The sequence below is a fragment of the Pristiophorus japonicus genome, chromosome 1, assembly GCF_044704955.1.
Source record: "Pristiophorus japonicus isolate sPriJap1 chromosome 1, sPriJap1.hap1, whole genome shotgun sequence".
Classification (NCBI taxonomy): Eukaryota; Metazoa; Chordata; class Chondrichthyes; family Pristiophoridae; genus Pristiophorus; species Pristiophorus japonicus.
The window spans coordinates 394192596-394211265 of record NC_091977.1 but is presented as its reverse complement, the minus strand read 5'-3'; the positions used below and the strand labels follow the sequence as shown (position 1 = coordinate 394211265).

Genomic DNA, 18670 nt, shown 5'->3' with positions numbered 1-18670 from the left:
CCTCAGAATCTTATACGTTTCAATAAGAAATTCTTCTAAACGCTAATGAGTATAGGCCCAACCTGCTCAACCTTTCGTCATATGACAACCCCTTCATCTCAGGAATCAACCTTATGAACCTTCTTTGAGCTGCCTCCAATGCAAGTATATCCCTCCTTAAATAAGGAGACCAAAACTGTATGCAGTACTTCAGGTGTGGTCTAACCAACACCCTGTACAGTTGTAGCAGGACTTTCTTACTTTTATACATCCCCCTTGTAATAAAGGCCAACATTCCATTTGCCTTTTTGATTACTTGCTCTACCTGCATACTAACTTTTTGTGTTTCACATACAAGGACCCCCAGATCCCTCTGTACCACAGCATTTTGTAATCTCTCCCCATTTAAATAATAATTTGCTTTTTAATTTTTCCTCCCAAAGTGGATAACCTCATATTTTTCCACATTATACTCCATCTGCCAAATTTTTGCCCACTCACTTAGTCTACCTACATTCCTTTGCAGATTCTTTGCGTCCTCCTTACAACTTGCTTTCCCATCTATCTTTGTATCATCAGCACATTTGGTTACATTACACTCGGTCCCTTCATCCAAGTTATTAATATAGATTGTAACTAGTTGAGGCCCCAGCACTGATCCCTGTGGCACCCCACTACTTACAGTTTGCCAACTTGAAAATGATCCATTTATCCCGACTCTCTGTTTTCTGTTAGTTAGCCAATCCTCTATCCATGCTAATATATTCCCCCCAACCTTGTGAGCTTTTATCTTGTGCAGTAATCCTTTATGTGGTACCTTATCGAATGCCTTTTGGAAATCCAAATACACGACATCTACTGGTTCCTCTTTATCCACTCTGCTCGTTACATCCTCAAAGAACTCCAGCAAATTTGTCAAACATGATTTCCCTTTCATAAAACCATGCTGACTCTGCTTGACTGTATTACGATTTTCGAAATGTCCTGCTACTACTTCCTTAATGATGGACTCCAGAATTTTTCCAAAGACAGATATGATTAATGGCAATTGTGATAACTAAGGAAGATTGCCTTTGCTCCTATAATGTATCTGTGTAGATTCTGAATTTTATTTTAGCCTAGAAATGAGTTAAAATAAATGGATTAATTGCTGTGTTAAAATAGTAGACAGAGGAGTGTTTTATGAACACAATTAACAGTTCATTAACTAATATCACCAACTCCAATTTACAGCCTTATTTTTTAAAGAATAACATTTTAGGATATAGTAATGTGCATTTTAAAACTTGGGGAAGAATAATGTAAAAAATCTGATTTTATCAAAAATCTGTTTTTGAAAAGTAAACCCATGTTCATATACACAAAGTTTACAGCAAAAAAAGCCCCATCAACTTGCATAGAATTGTGTCCGTTTTATAATTTCAGCATGTAGAATTTGTTAAATGCAGTTTGTGTAGATGACCAGCAACATTTGCATATAAAGGATAAAGAGATCAGAATTCAAGGAGATGAATACTTCAGAACCTATTATTGAGCGGCCTGCTTATACTTGTGAGAACATGCAGAAATCAGCGCAGGCAGCGGAAAGAGCATGTGGCAAACCTGTCCCACCCACCCCTTCCCTCAATGACTATGTGTCCCACCTGTGTCTTATTGGACTGTTCAGCCACTTAAGAACTCATTTTAAGAGTGGAAGCAAGTCTTCCTCGATTCCGAGGGACTGCCTATGATGATGATACTTTTGCTTATCGAAACATTGTTAAGTTATCTTTTATGGCAGCTCTGGCAAAAATATGAATTTCTTCTTATTTGTTCTCTGTGCTAAATTGCACTGATTACGAGTGACCTCAAGCATTAATTTTCAGCACATTCCATCCTTTCAAAACTAGAAAAACTCAAAGGAGTGATAAGAGAGGTAAACTTAAATGTGTGTTGATGCCTTTGTTAATACTGCAGAAGACCTTGATAAACAAGTATTGTAAAACATCAGTATCTGCATCATCTGTGTTGAGTCTGTCTGCTATGGGTTTGGTCTGAAATCCACAAAGGTAGCAAAAGTGAAAGAAATCTTTACTATGATAAAAGGGAAACTTTATAGACTATGATTGGAGTAAAAGGGGATTGATGCATTGGGCAGAACCCGGATGATTCCAGAACTTAGAAGCTCTGAAAAGACATGCTCAGAACTGAACTTGCTTACATTAGAGAAAGAAAGATTAAGCTGACATGATTTAGGTTTTCAAAATGCTGAGAGAAATGAATAACACATGAAGGGTTTTGATAGAGTGAATAAGGAGAAACTGTTTCCACTGGCAGCAAGGTCAATAACCAGAAGACACACATTTAACGTAATTGTAAAAAGAACTAGAGGGCAGATGAAGAGAATTTTGTTTACACAGTGAGTTGTTATGATCTGGAATGCACTGCGTGAAAAGGGTGGTGAAAGCAGATTCAATATTAACTTTCAAAAGAATATTGGATATGTACTTGAAAAGAAAAAATGTACAGGGCTACGGGGAAAGAGCAGGGGAGCGGACTAATTGGACAGCTCTTTCAAAGAGCGGGCACAGGAACAATGGACCAAACGTCCTCCTTCTGTGCTGTATCATTCTATGATTTAATGTAAACAGATATTTAGATTGGACTATGAATACAGAACTAGTGAAACTGAGAATAATATTAACAACGCACAACTCGAGATTGAAAACATCTTCTCCCAATGAATGATGGAAATATGGACAGAGCTCCCAGCCAAAATTAGTTAATGCTGAATTAATTCCTCTTTAAAAAGAGCTGGATGAATATCGTTGGAAATAGGATTGGGGATCACAAGGATGAAATCAAGCTGGAATGAATAAACATTGTGTGGAATATTGTGGTTCCTGCACTGTTGGGACGATGGAATTGTCATTTCCAAGGGACCTACCAGTGGAGGGTAAAATGTGAGTTTAGATAAATATTTTGGGCTCAATTTTCCCTGGTCATTTGCGCCGCTTTTTTGGCGCGCGCCAGTTTTTATGGCGTAAGTTTTTAAAATAAAGTTTCCCAAGGAATCTGCGCCAGTGTAACTGAGTTAGTTAGGATTTTTTTTAAGTTATAATTTTTTGATGTCATAGGGGGCGTTACCGCATGTCTGCGCCAGTTTTTATCATTTTTCAAAGTTTGCCCATAAAAAATGTCTCCGAGGTCGGCGTATCTGGCCACTCCCGAAAAACCTTCTGGTGAGTTAAGAGCAAGCAGCGCACATTGAGAAATCGGCGCAGAAAGACGCCATTGTTTTACAACCCTCTTCTCAATCTTCCTCGCTGCCATGCTCCACCTCACAGTCAACAAGCTCCATGCTGGAGTGGAACTAAACTACAGAACCAGTGGGAACCTGTTCAACTTTCGCAGTCTCCAGGCCAGGTCCAAGACCACCCCAACCTCTGTCGTCAAGCTACAGTACGCGGACGACGCCTGCATCTGTGCACATACAGAGGCTGAACTCCAGGACATAGCTGACGTATTTACTGAGGCGTACGAAAGCATGGGCCTTACGCTAAACATCCAAAAGACAAAGGTCCTCCACCAACCTGTCCCCGCTGCACAGCACTGCCCCCCAGTCATCAAGATCCACAGCGCAACCCTGGACAACGTGGACCATCTCCCATGCCGTGGGTGCCTCTTATTAACAAGAGCAGACATTGACAACAAGATTCAACACCGCCTCCAGTGCGCCAGTGCAGCCTTTGGCCACCTGAGGAAAAGAGTGTTTGAAGACCAGGCCCTCAAATCTGTCACCAAGCTCATGGTCTACAGGGCTGTAGTAATACCTGCTCTCCTGTATGGCTCAAAGACATGGACCATGTACAGTAGACACCTCAAGTAGCTGGAGAAATACCACCAACGATGTCTCCGTGTAGAGCCTGCTGGCTGCGGTGAAAAAATGATGCCGTACCTTCTGCGCATGCGCGAAAGAAAGGACATTTTTGATGTTATTCCTATGGGCATGCATGCACAGTACAGCTCCCGGTCTGCAATCGGCCATTTTTAAAGAGCCAGTTGTGCGTGTGAGAACATTGAGTGCTGTGTGAGAACATTGGAAAAATCGCAGCTGCAATACAAGATGCAACACAGTACAAGGACCAAGAATTTCTTACAGGATGAAGTGGAGGCACTTGTTACTGTGATTGAGGCCAGATGGCATGAGCTGGACACCAGCAGAGGTCACATAAATGTTCCACCCAAAGAAATGAAGAAACGTTGGAACCAATTTGCACAAGATTACTGAGCAATGGTGACCGCCCAAAGATCTGGAGGCCAGTGCAAAAAAAAGTGGTAGGACCTAGGTCAAGTAGTCAGTGTATGTAATATTTTCATTTATTCAATGCAATTGCAATTGTAATGTAAATGTGACCAGCTGTATATATCCCACCAGTAGAAATAAACCCTCTCTAAAAAGTTGTATTTTCATATTTGCAGAGCAAGGTGGCACAAAACAAAAGGGAAAGAACTCAAACAGGAGGAGGCCCAGCAAATCTGCACCCACTGACACCCTTGGAAGAGAGGGTCGCTGCTTTGATGGGTCCTGCCTGGAGAAAAGCAACCACCACTGCACAAGCTGGGCCCACACTCGAGGGAGAGGGAAAGTCCTGCAAATTTCACAGTCTGGCTTTGCTAAATGTTAAGTACTGCGCAGGCTAGCCATGCTTCGGTTAATGGGGATGTCTCCGTCAGTTGCACTTCGGTTGATGAAATGATCTATCATTCATCGTGGTCCTTCAAATCAGCCTGCTGCCTGCGCTGTGTGAGCCTACTCATGCCACCAACCCTGCCCCATCCTCTGTTGCTAACCATTTGTCTGTGTTCTGTTATATTTTGCAGAACTTGAAGCCAACCCTGACGATGCAGAATAATATTCAGACAAGGACAAGCTCTGCAGAGAACATCTTCCAATCCCACCCTCCAGACCAAGAGCATGGGGGTGAGGGTGAGAGGGATGTGCAGGGGATGGATGAAGCCCCATCTCTTGTACTCACTTTGGAGGAGGCGGAGATGCCGCCGATTGAGTTGCCAGCCCCTTCCCTGACGAGTGGTTTGAATGTTGGTGGGACATTCCATGGTTTCCCACCGTCCGAGGCTGGGGTTTCCAGTGGGGTGCGGCGAGCCACACCCAGGGCCCCACAGACCGAGACTGTGGGTCCCAGTGGTGGGGTGCAGCGAGGCACACTCAGGGCCCCACTGTCCGATGTTGCGGGTCCCAGTGGTGGGATGCGAGCCACACCCAGGGCCCCACAGACCGAGACTGTGGGTCCCAGTGGTGGGGTGCAGCGAGGCACACTCAGGGCCCCACTGTCCGATGCTGCGGGTCCCAGTGGTGGGATGCGAGCCACACCCAGGGCCCCACAGACCGAGACTGTGGGTCCCAGTGGTGGGGTGCAGCGAGGCACACACAGGGCCCCACCGACCCAGGCTGCGGGTATCATTGAGATGCTATGAGCCACACCCAGGGTGAGGAGAGAAAGGAGCGCTCTCCTGAGGTGCAGGATCTAACAGATGTGGTTCACATGATGGCAATGGGTGCGGAGAGCATTGACCTTACACGATCACTCCTGGACACCATCAGTGGGGTGGGTGATGAGGTATCTGGACTGTCAGGAGAAGTAACAACACTCTCACAAGAAATGGGAATGATGTCTGGGACCATGAGTGAGGAAATATCTCAGTCAGCTGAAACCATATCAGTGAACATGAGGGAATGTCACAGGTAGCTGATGCGCTGACAGTGACCATGAGGAAGGGAATGTCACAGATAGTTCAGACACTCAGTGAATATGAGGGAAGGAATGTTGCAGGTAGTTGAGACACTTTTGCTCAACATGAGGGAGAGAATGTTGGAGTTGGAATGTTGGAGCTGCTGCAATAAGGGAACACGCCCCAACCCCACGCCCATTGACAGACTCAACTGCAACTCACATTCCAATCCTCAGACCAGCCTCTGAAGAGCCCCAAGATGGGCTCTCCACATTGCTGCCTGCCCCCACTACCCCCACCCCGCCAACAGGTGCGCATTACCCGAGATGTTAGAAAGAATAAGCTTGGTACCAACCCAAGAAATGCTGCACCACCGCCTGAAGGCAGGGGTAGTGGAGTCACCAAGAACAAGCACGGCGGGCGGTCTTAGAAGCAGGTGGAGGACAGATGGGTGCAGTCTTTCTTTGCTGCTGTTGTTGTTGTTAGTATCATTGTTGTTACTGTTGTAACTGTTGTTCTCAAATTAAAAGTTTTTGTAAGTTATGTAAATTTACAAGTTTAAAGTTAGTAAATGATCTTAACGTTTTTAAGTGATCTTAGAGTTTGTAAGTGATCTTAAAGTTTGTAAGTGATTTTAAATGAAAACTTTAAAGTTTGATACAAGAATATTTTTATTTGTTAAGTACAAATGTTAACTTTTGAATAAAATATATTTTAAATTATAACTGAATCATTTACATTATTTGTTCCATCATTAACACAACTTTTGAAGTAAACAAGAATAATTTCCCTCATGGACACGATGGGCCGAAATGGTCTTGTTCCATGCTGTAAACATAGAAACATAGAAACTAGGTGCAGGAGCAGGCCATTCGGCCCTTCGAGCCTGCATCGCCATTCAATAAGAACATGGCTGATCATGCAACCTCAGTAGCACCCCCTCCCCCCCCTTCTCTCCATACCCCTTGTTCCCCTTAGCCGAAAGGACCACATCTAACTCCCTTTTGAATATGTTCAATGAACTGGACTCAACAACTTTCTGTGGCAGAGAATTACACAGGTTTACAACTCTCTGGGTGAAAAAGTCTCTCCTCATCTCGGTCTTATATGACTTACCCCTTATCTTTAGACTGTGACCCCTGGTTCTGGACTTCCCCAACATCAGGAACATTCTTCTGCATCTAACCTGTCCAGTTCCGTTAGAATTTTATAATTTTCTATGAGATCCTCTCTCATTCTTCTAAATTCCAGTGAATATAAGCTTAGTCGATCCAGGCTTTCCTGATATGTCAGTCCTGCCATCCCGGGAATCAGTCTGGTGAACTTTCGCTGCACTCCCTCAATAACAAGAATTTCCTTCCTTAGATTAGGAGACCAAAACTGCACACAGTACTCAAGGTGTGGTCTCATCAAGGTGTGGTCTCAGTAAGACCTCCCTGCACCTATACTCAATCTCTCGCTATGAAGGCCAGCATGCCATTTGCTTTCTTTACTGCCTGCTGTACCTGCATGCCTACCTTCAATGACTGATGTACCATGACACCCAGGTCTCATTGCACCTCCCCATTTACTAATCTATCACCATTCAGATCATAATCTGCCTTCCTATTTTTGCCACCAAAGAGGATAACCTCACATTTATCCACATTATACTGCATTTGCCCATTCACCTAAACTGTCCAAGTCCCCCTGCAGCCTCTTAGCATCCTCCTTGCAGCTCGCACTGCCACCCAGCTTAGTGTTATCTGCAATCCTGGAGATATTACATTCAATTCCATCGTCTAAATCATTAATGTATATTGTAAATAGCTGGGGTCCCAGCACTGAACCCTGCAGCATCCCACTAGTCACTGCCTGCCATTCTAAAAAGGACCCGTTTATTCCCACTCTTTGCTTCCTGTCTGCCAACCAATTCTCTATCCACATCAATACATTACCCCCAATACCATGTGCCTTAATTTTGCACACTAATCTCTTGTGTGGGACCTTGTCAAAAGCCTTTTAAAAGTACAAATACACCACATCCACTGGTTCCCCCTTATCCACTCTACTAGTTACATCCTCAAAAAACTCTAGAAGATTTGTCAAACATGATTTTCCTTCCATAAATCCATGCTGACTTGGACCGATCCTGCCACTGCTTTCCAAATGCACTGCTATTACATCTTTAATAATTGATTCCAGCATTTTCCCCACCACTGATGTCAGGCTAACCGGTCTATAATTCCCCGTTTTCTCTCTCCCTCCTTTTTTAAAAAGTGGGGTTACATTAGCTACCCTCCAATCCATAGGAACTGAACCAGAGTCCATGGAATGTTGGAAAATGACCATCAATGCATCCACTATTTCTAGGGCCACTTCCTTAATTACTCTGGGATGCAGACTATCAGGCTCTGGGAATTTATCGACCTTCAGTCCCTTCAATTCTTCTAGCACCATTTCCTGATGAATAAGGATTTCCTTCAGTTCCCCCTTCTCGCTAGACCCTCAGTCCCCTAGTATTTTCGGGAGGTTATTCGTGTCTTCCTTAGTGAAGAAAGAACTAAAGTATTTGTTCAAATGGTCTGCCATTTCCTTGTTCCCCATTATGATTTCACTTGACTCTGACTGCAAGGGACCTACATTCGTCATCACTAATCTTTTTCTCTTCGCATATCTATAGAAACTTTTGCAGTCAGTTTTTATATTCCCTGCAAGCTTACTCTCATATTCTATTTTCCCCCTCCTAATTAAACCCTTAGTCCTCCTCTGCTGAATTCTAAATTTCTCCTCGTACTCAGGTTTGTTGCTTTTTCTGGCCAATTTATATTCCTCTTCCTTGTATTTAACACTTTCCCTAATTTCCCTTGTTAGCCACGGTTGAGCCATCTTCCCTTTATTCTTACACCACACAGGGATGTACAATTGATGTAGTTCATCCATGTAATATTTCAATGTCTGCTATTGCCTATCCACTGTCAACCCTTTAAGTATCATTCTGCAGTCTATCCTAGCCAATTCGCGTCTCATACCGTCGCAGTTTCCTTTCTTTAAGTTCAGGACCCTAGTCTCTGAATTAACTGTGTCATTCTCTATCTTAATGAAGAATTCTACCATCTTATGGTCATTCTTCCCCAAGGGGCCCTGCATGACCAAATTGCTAATTAATCCTCTCTCGTTACACAACATCCAGTCTAGGATGACCTGCTCTCTAGTTGGTTCCTCGACATATTAGTCTAGAAACCATCCCTTATACACTCCAGGAAATCCTCCTCCACAGTATTGCTACCAGTTTGGTTAGCCCAATCAATATGTAGATTAAAGTTACCCATGATAATGGCTGTACCCTTATTGCACGCGTCCCTAATTTCCTGTTTGATGCCATCCCCAACCTCCCTACTACTGTTTGGTGGTCTGTACACAACTCCCACGAACGTTTTCTGCCCTTTGGTGTTTCACAGCTCTACCCATATAGATTCCACATCATCCACGCTAATGTCCTTCCTTACTATTGCGTTAATCTCGTCTTTAACCAGTGACACTACCCCACCTCCTTTTCCTTCCTGTCTGTCCTTCCTGAAAATTGAATACCCCTGGATGTTGAGTTCTTGGTTACTTTGGAGCCATGTCTCCGTAATCCCAATTACATCATACCCATTAATTCAGTCAATTCATCCGCCTTATTATGAATGCTCCTCGCATTGAGACTCAGAGCCTTCAGGCTTGTTTTTTTTAAACTCTTTGTCCTTTTAGAATTATGTTGTAATGTGGCCCTTTTTGATTTTTGCCATTGATTTCTCTGCCCTCCACTCTTGTTTTTCTCCTTCTTTCCTTTTGCTTCTGCCCCCATTTTACTTCCCTCTGCCTCCCTGCATAGATTCCCATCCCTTGCCATTTTAGTTTAAACCCTCCCCAACAGCACTAGCAAACACTCCACCTAGGTCATCGGTTTCAGTCCTGCCCAAGTGCAGACTGTCCAGTTTGTACTAGTCCCACTTCCCCCAGAACCGGTTCCAATGTCCCAGGAATTTGAATCCCTCCCCCTTGCACCATTCCTCAAACCACGTATTCATCTGAGCTATCCTGCAATTCCTACTCTGACTAACACGTGGCACTGTTGGCAATCCTGAGATTACTACCTTTGAGGTCCTACTTTTTAATTTAACTCCTAGCTCTCTAAATTCAGCTTGTAGGACCTCATCCTGTTTTTTAACCTATATCGTTGGTACCTATATGCACCACAACAGCTGGCTATTCACCCTCCCCCTCCAGAATGTGCTGCAGCCGCTCCGAGACATCCTTGACCCTTGCACCAGGGAGGCAACATACCATCCTGGTGTCTTGTTTGCAACCGCAGAAACCCTTTTACAATAGAATCCCCTATCACTATAGCTCTCCCACTCTTTTTCCTGCCCTCCTGTGCAGCAAAGCCACCCATAGTGCCATGAACTTGGCTGCTGCTGCCTTCGCCTGATGAGTCATCTCCCCCAACAGTACCCAAAGCGATGTATCTGTTTTTGAGGGAGGTAACCGCAGGGGACCCCTGCATTACCTTCCTTCCACTGCTGTTCCTGATGGTCACCCATTCCTTACCTGCCTGTGTAACCTTTACCTGCGGTGTGATCAACTCACTAAACGTGCTATTCACAACATCCTCAGCATCGCGGATGCTCCAGAGTGAATCCATGCGCAGCTCCAGTGCCGCAATGCGGTCTGTCAGGAGCTGCAGCTGGATACACTTCCTGCACATGTAAACTTCTGTGATTCTATGATTCTATGATTGCCATCATTTGTTCCATTAACACAACACAACATTACGAAACAGGTCCAAACAGTAAACTTGGTCCATGTGGAATAGTTGTCGCTGAACCTTCAGGCGGCAAAGCGTTCACGGATGAGCTGCTGGGGCAAGGCTCGAGCAATTGTTAAAGGGGCACAATGACACACCCTCCTCTGCTGTCATGCTCCGGGTTCAGGTACTTGCATGGCTTCCTCGTCCTCCTCCTGATCGCCATCTGCATCTTACTCATATTTATCATAGCCACTCTCACCTCAGGTGGGTCTTCTATTACCAGCTGCTGCTGCCTCATGATGGCTAAGTTATGCAGCATGCAGCACACAACAGTGAACTGATTGACAATCTCAGGGGAGTATAGCAAGTAGCTTCCGGAATGGTCCAGGCATCGGAAACGCTGTTTCAAGATGTCAATGGTCCTCTCCATGATTCTGCGCGTCGCAATGTGTGACATGTTGTATTCCCGGTCAGCTTCCATCGGGTTACGCGTAGGGGCAACATGAGCCAGGTGGCAAGGCTGTACCATTTGTCTCCCAGTAGCCAGTTCAGCCCTTCCTGCTGTTGCTGAAACATGACAGATATAATGCTCTTGCATAGGATGAACGCATCAAGGATGCTCCCAGGGTATCTTGCATCGACTGACATGATGCAATGCATGCCATCACACACAAGCCGTACATGAATAGAGTGGAAGCCTTTTTTGTTCCTGTACATCTCGGAATCCTCCAAAGGTGCTCGCAAGGTGATATGGGTACAATCAATGCAGCCCTGTACCTTTGGGAAGCCAGCAATCCTGGAGAAGCCCACAGCCGTGTCACGCATTGCCTGGATGGTCATGCGGAACTTTATGTAGTAATTCCTCCGGGCATATAGTGCAGCAGTCACTTGCCGAATGCAGACATATGTTGCAGGTTGAGAAATGGCGCACACATCCTCAGTTGTAGCTTGAAACGATCCGGATGCATAGAATGAAAGTGCAGCTGTAACCTTTACTTCAACAGACAAAGCAGTCCTCCTGATGCTTCTAGGTTGCAGGTCTGCTTTCACCAACACACAGATCTCAGTTACAACTTCTTTGCTGAAACACAGCTTTCTGACACAGTCTGTATCACTCAGGTGCAGGTACAAACACCTGTCTCGATATACTCGAGGTGGGTAAGGTCTCCTGCCCGTCACCCTACAGGTTCTGAAGTTCCTCATGCACGTCGAACCAATAGTCTCCTCCACAGTACCGTGATGCAGAAGGCTCGCACAAGATATGGCATTGTCATTATTGCTCAATTTTACCTATGCAAGAAGCTCAAAATGGCAAGAAGGCAGGACAGGTTCTTTGTTCTCGCTCCCCAAGGTCTGTATGGACCACACCCAAGTCTGAGCAAGCGCAGTGATCGGGAACCCACCCCAGCTTCATTACAGTCTTGTGATTTCTTCCAATTGCATTCAACAGCACCTTCCAACTTCCCCCCCCACCCCGCCCCCAAATCCCCCGAGCTCATTTGATGGCTAGTGCATCATCATCATCATCATAGGCAGTCCCTCGGAATCAAGGAAGACTTGCTTCCACTCTAAAAATGATTCCTTAGGTGGCTGAACAGTCCAAAATAAGAATCACAGTCCCTGTCACAGGTGGGACAGTTGGCCTTTGAGGGAAAGGGTGGGTGGGACTTGTTTGCCACATGCTCTTTTCGCTGCCTGCGCTTGATTTCTGTACGCTCACGGCGATGAGACTCGAGGTGCTCAGCGCCCTCTCGGATGCACTTCCTCCACTTAGGGCGGTCTTTGGCCAGGAACTCCCAGATGTCAGTGGGGATGTTGCACTTTATCAGGGAGACTTTGAGGGTGTCCTTGTAATGTTTCCTCTGCTCACCTTTGGCTCCTTTGCCATGAAGGAGTTCCGAATAGAGCGCTTGCTTTGGGAGTCTTGTGTCTGGCATGTGAACAATGTGGCCTGTCCAGTAGAGCTGATCAAGTGTGGTCAGTGCTTCAATGCTGGGGATGTTGGCCTGGTCGAGGACGCCAATGTTGGTGTGTCTATCCTCTCAAGGGATTTGCAGGATCTTGCGGTGACATCGTTGGTGATATTTCTCCAGCGACTTGAGGTGTCTACTGTACGTGGTCCATGTTTCTGAGCCATACAGGAGGGCGGGTATTACTGCAGCCCTGTAGACCATGAGCTTGGTGGCGGTTTTGAGGACCTTGCCTTCAAACATTCTTTTCCTCAGGCGGCCGAAGGCTGCACTGGTGCACTGGAGGCGGTGTTGAATCTCGTCATCAATGTCTGCTCTTGTTGATAGGAGGCTCCCGAGGTATGGGAAATGGTCCACGTGGTCCATGTTATCCAGGGCCGCACCGTGGATCTTGATGACTGGGGGGCAGTGCTGTGCGGCGGGGACAGGTTGGTGGATGACCTTTGTCTTACGGATGTTTAGCGTATGGCCCATACTTTCGTATGCCTCAGTGAATACGTTGACTATGACTTGGAATTCAGCCTCTGTATGTGCGCAGACACAGGCGTCATCTGCATACTGTAGCTCGATGACAGAGGTTGGGGTGGTCTTGGATCTGGCCTGGAGATAATGAAGGTTATGTTGACAGCTTACATGGTAATTATTTGGTGATAGCCCACAATGTATTGAATTCAATTTCACAGCTTACTATGATGGGATTTGAATTTATATCCCTTGCAAACTTTTCATCAGAACTTAAGGCCTTTGCCAAAAACAGGCAAAATATTTTATTAATACATGCTTGTGACCACATGTGTATTCTCCCATGATTCTCATGAGGAATGGACTATGCCTTGAGTTTGCTTTATAAAATGAGTCTTGGAGGCAGGCACATTCTATACTAATGGGAAGTCAGTATTTAAATAGGTACTTGCCATTTATGAAAAAAAATAACTAAAAATGTCACTTATTTTTAGTCGTGCTAGATATTATTTCCAGCACTATTATTTTGTACATTTCTTTGCAGAATTTTGTTCTATAGTTTGGGGTGCCCATTTTTAGATACGACTATTATAATTTTGTCAATGCGTATTTGAATGGAGAGTTCTCTTATTCTGTGCTATTTGGAGGATGAGGAAGAGGATGAAAGAAAGGATATGAGGGAAGTCAGACTGCATCAAAGGTGGACTGCCATTATGTATACTTTACTTGCTATGGGTTCAATTTTCCTCTTTGCTGACTTTTGGCGCCCAGGAGGATTAACGGCCGATAATGCCCGATTGCGTCGAAAAAATGTTGCAACTTTCGCCAAAGTAAAATTTCATTTTGGCACTGCGGTACCCGAAATTAAGTTTGGGGGTGGAGCTTCAAGTGTGTGTCAAAAAGTCTCTGACTATGCGCCAGGAAAAAAAAATCACTTTTTCCACATGACGGGTGTGTCCACGCATCCACAGTGAACTTCCTGGTCTGGATCAGCAGCTTGTGAGAACACATTCGGATCGGAGCTGGGTCTGGACATTTAAATTTTAGCTGAAATAGATGGATCCAAGGGAAGGGGAAGGGGACGGAGAAGGCATAGTGGGAAGGCCCAAGAGATTTCTAACCGAAGAAATTGAGCCCCTGATAGACATCATTGAGAGGAGGTGGGATATGCGTATGAATAAAGGGAGAATAGGACAAAAGAAACTGAAACCCTCTCTTCTAACAAAACTTTGGGACCAAGTTGCAGTGGGACCAAGTTTAATGCAGTTGCCATGGCCCGAGAAGTGACACGCAGGTCAAAAAGAAGTGGCAGGGCCTTGGCCAAGCAGTTACTGTAAGTAATATTTTTATTATGCTCTGCAATTACATTTGTAAATGTGACTAATGTGTGTGTGTGTGTGTGTGTGTGTGGTCACCACAGCAGAAGGACCCTCTCTTAAAAAAGTTCTGTTTTCATCTTTGCAGCGAAGGTGTTACAGATCAACCGAGAAAACTGGAGGAGGTGCGCCAAGTAGGCTGCAACCAATTGCCGTGGAACAGAGGATCACTGATATGATTAAATCTCGCAAGAGAAGATCAACCACCAATGTGGACGCTGGGCCCAGGTTACCGACAGAGAGTAAGCCCTGCAAATTGCACAGTCTGGGTTGGCCAAATGTTAAGTACTGTGTAGGCTAGCTACACTTCGGTTTATGAGATGTTTTCAGTCAGCTACGCTTCGGTTTATCCAATGTTCTATTATCATGGTCTTTGAAAAGAGCCTGCACTGTGTGACCCGCATACTCATGTCACCCTGCCCCTCTGCCCCCTCCCCTGCTGCTAACCAAATATCTGCTCTGTTATGTTTTGCAGAGGTTGCGCATCAGGATGAGACAGAAGCTGAAGCAGAAGTACAAGCAGAGCATGATCAGGAAGCCATCAGTCCAGATATTCTTCATCAAGATCATGACGAGGATGAGCTGGAGAATGAAGGGCAGCAGGAAGACTCCAATACTGAGATGGTTATTGTTATGTCTTAAATAAAGAGTCAGACTAGATACTGCAAGCTCAAAGTAAGATGTGATCGTAGTCCTTTATTACAGATCTCAGAGTTCCTCTCCAGCCTGTGAGGCCTCCTTAGATACAGGTGCTCCCAAGGGATTGTGGGATCCCTTGGGACTCCAGGGGATAAGCCCTCTGCTGGTTAGACATGGTATTTACAGGTTTACATATATAATAATATTCCCACCCAAAGTCAATTGTGTAACTATTTATAATGTGAGTCGATCTGGGGCCTTCCTTTCCCTGGTTGATCATCTTGGTGCAAATGCTGGTTTTGGTGAGTCATTTGTTGGGCCCTCGCTGGGCTGCTGCACGGCTGACCTTATTGGGCTGCAGGAAGTGATGAGTCCTGCTGGGCTGCTGCGGGTGATGGGTTCTGCTTCGTGGTCAACCGCTGGGTCGGTTGCCACTTGTGTGTATGTTGGAGGGTCGAAAAAGGTAGTGTCTATTGTGGGTTGTTCTGGATAGTCCGTGAATCTGAGTTTGGTTTGGTCCAAGTGTTTCCTGCAGGTGAGTCCATTTGAGAGTTTGACCACAAACACCCTACTCCCCTCTTTGGCCAGAACAGTGCCAGGAAGCCACTTGGAACCTTGTCCATAGTTCAACACAAATACAGGATCATTTATCTCAATTTCACGTGACACATTTGCGCGATCATGATATGTATTCTGTTGAAGCCACCTGCTCTCTACCTGTTCATGTAGATCAGGGTGCACTAACGAGAGCCTTGTCTTAAGAGCCCTTTTCATAAGCAGTTCAGCGGAAGGGACCCCAGTGAGCGAATGGGGTCTTGTGCGGGCTGAGCATGAATCGGGATAAGCGAGTCTGCAGTGAGCCTTCAGTTACCCTTTTCAAGCTCTGCTTGATTGTTTGAACTGCTCGTTCTGCCTGACCATTGGACGCTGGTTTAAACGGGGCAGATGTGACATGTTTGATCCCATTGCGGGTCATGAACTCCTTGAATTTGGCACTGGTAAAGCACGGCACATTGTCCCTGACAAGGACATCAGGCAGGCCGTGCGTGGCAAACATGGCCCGTAGGCTTTCAATGGTGGCAGCGGATGTGCTTGCCGACATTATCACACATTCAATCCATTTGGAGTACGCATCTACAACCACTAAGAACATTTTTCCCAAGACTGGGCCTGCATAGTCGACATGCACCCTGGACCACGGTTTGGAGGGCCAGGATCATAAACTTAGTGGCGCCTCTCAGAGTGCATTGCTCAACTGTGAACAAGTTTTGCATTTGTGCATGCAGGACTCTAAGTCTGCATCGATACCGGGCCACCACACGTGGGATCTCGCTATCGCTTTCATCATTACAATGCCTGGATGGGTGCTGTGGAGATCACCAATGAAAGTGTCCCTGCCCTTTTTTGGCACCACGACCCGATTACCCCATAGGAGGCATTCAGCCTGTATAGACATTTCATCTCTGCGCCGCTGGTACGGCTTTATTTCTTCCTGCATCTCTAACGGGACACTAGACCAACTCCCGTGGAGCACACAGTTTTTTACTAAGGACAGTAAGATGTCCTGGCTCATCCAAATTCTAATCTATTGGGCGGTAACAGGTGATTGCTCACCCTCGAATGCTTCCATTACTATAACTAAATCTGCGGGCTGTGCCATCTCCACCCCTGTGGTGGGCAATGGCAGCCTACTGAGAGCATCGGCGCAGTTTTCTGTGCCTGGCCTGTGGCGGATGCCATAGTTGTATACGGACAATTACGCCGATCTCTGGATGCGGGCCGATGTATTCGTATTTATCCCCTTGCTTTCAGAAAAGAGGGATATAAGTGACTTATGGTTGGTTTGCAATTCAAATTTGAGCCCGAACAGGTATTGGTGCATTTTCTTTTCCTCATAAACCCCCGCTAACGTTTCTTTTTCAATTATACTGTCGGCCCTCTCGGCCTTAGACAGACTTCTGGATGTATAAGCAACCCAAATTCCTAAATTCATTAGCTTGTTGCAATACACACCCGATCCCGTACATAGAAACATAGAAAATGGGTGCAGGATTAGGCCATTCGGCCCTTTGAGCCTGCACCACCATTCAATAAGATCATGGCTGATCATTCACCTCAGTACCCCTTTCCTGCTTTCTCTCCATACCCCTTGATCCCCTTAGCCGTAAGGGCCATATTAAACTCCCTCTTAAATATCTCCAATGAACTGGCATCAACAAATCTCTGCGGCAGGGAATTCCACAGGTTAACAACTCTTTGAGTGAAGAAATTTCTCCTCATCTCAGTCCTAAATGGCCTACTCCTTATCCTAAGACTGTGTCCCCTGGTTCTGGACTTCCCCAACATTGGGAACATTCTTCCCGCATCAAACCTGTCCAGTCCCGTCAGAATCTTATATGTTCCTATGAGATCCCCTCTCATCCTTCTAAACTCCAATGTATAAAGGCCCAGTTGATCCAGTCTCTGCTCATCTGTCAGTCCTGCCATCCCGGGAATCAATCTGGTGAACCTTCGCTGCACTCCCTCAATACCAAGAACATCCTTCCTCAGATTAGGAGACCAAAATTGAACACAATATTCCAGATGAGGCCTCACCAAGGCCCTGTACAACTGTAGTAAGTCCTCCCTGCTCCTATACTTAAATCCCCTAGCTATGAAGGCCAACATACCATTTGCCTTCTTCACCGCCTGCTGTACCTTTATGCCAACTTTCAATGACTGATGAACCATGACACCAAGGTCTCGTTGCACCTCCCCTTTTCCTAATCTGCCGCCTTTCAGATAATATTCTGTCTTCGCGTTTTTGCCCCCAAAGAGAATAACCTCACATTTATATCCACATTATACTGCATCTGCCATGCATTTGCCCACTCACCTAACCTGTCCAATTCACCCTGCAGCCTCTTAGTGTCCCCCTCACAGCTCACACCGCCACCCAGTTTAGTGTCATCTGCAAACTTGGAGGTATTACACTCAATTCCTTCATCTAAATCCTTGATGTATATTGTGAAGAGCTGGGGTCCAAGCACTGAGGCGACGCATCACATGCTAGTACCGAACGCTTACATGGATCGTACAACACAAGCAATTTGTTTGAACATAACAGCTTCCGAGCTTTCTCAAAGGCATTTTCTTGGCTTTTACCCCATATCCATTCATGTCCTTTATGAAGTAAAGAGTGCAGGGGTTATAACAATGTGCTAAGACCCGGTAAGAAATTACCAAAATAGTTCAGGAGCCCTAGAAACGGCTGCAGCTCCGTCACGTTCTGTGGTATTGGTGCGTTTTTGATTGCCTCCGTCTTCGAATCGGTGGGCCTGATGCCATCCGCTGCAATTCTTCTCCTCAGAAACTATACTTCAGGTGCCAGGAAAACGCACTTTGAGCGTTTTAGCCTGAGCCCCACATGATTAAGCCGACTAAGAACCTCCTCCAGGTTCTGCAGGTGCTCGTCGATGTCCCGACCTGTAACCAACATGTTATCCTGGAAGACCACGGTGTGCAGGACTGACTTCAGCAAGCTTTCCATGTTCCTCTGGGATATCGTCGCGGCTGAGCGAATCCCAAACGGGCATCTGTTGTAAATGAAGAGACTTTTGTGCGTGTTGATGCAGATGAGGCCTTTCGATGATTCCTCCAGCTCCTGCGTCATGTAGGCCAAGGTCACGTCCAGCTTCGTGAACGTTTTCCCTCCCACCAGCATCGCAAATAGGTCCTCTGCCTTTGGTAGTGGGTATTGA

General features: G+C 45.7%; 1 long non-coding RNA gene across 2 annotated transcripts in view; it reads left to right on the top strand.

Moving 5' to 3' along the window:
* The window catches only part of LOC139259726 (uncharacterized), an 87193-nt gene extending 71858 nt beyond the window's left edge, over positions 1-15335 (top strand). For both annotated transcript variants that reach the window (XR_011592644.1, XR_011592642.1), the window contains exons 3-4: positions 14380-14533; positions 14767-15335. This is a non-coding gene — a long non-coding RNA (uncharacterized lncRNA). The remainder of the gene's footprint in view (positions 1-14379; positions 14534-14766) is intronic.
* The last annotated feature ends 3335 nt before the right edge of the window (positions 15336-18670 follow it).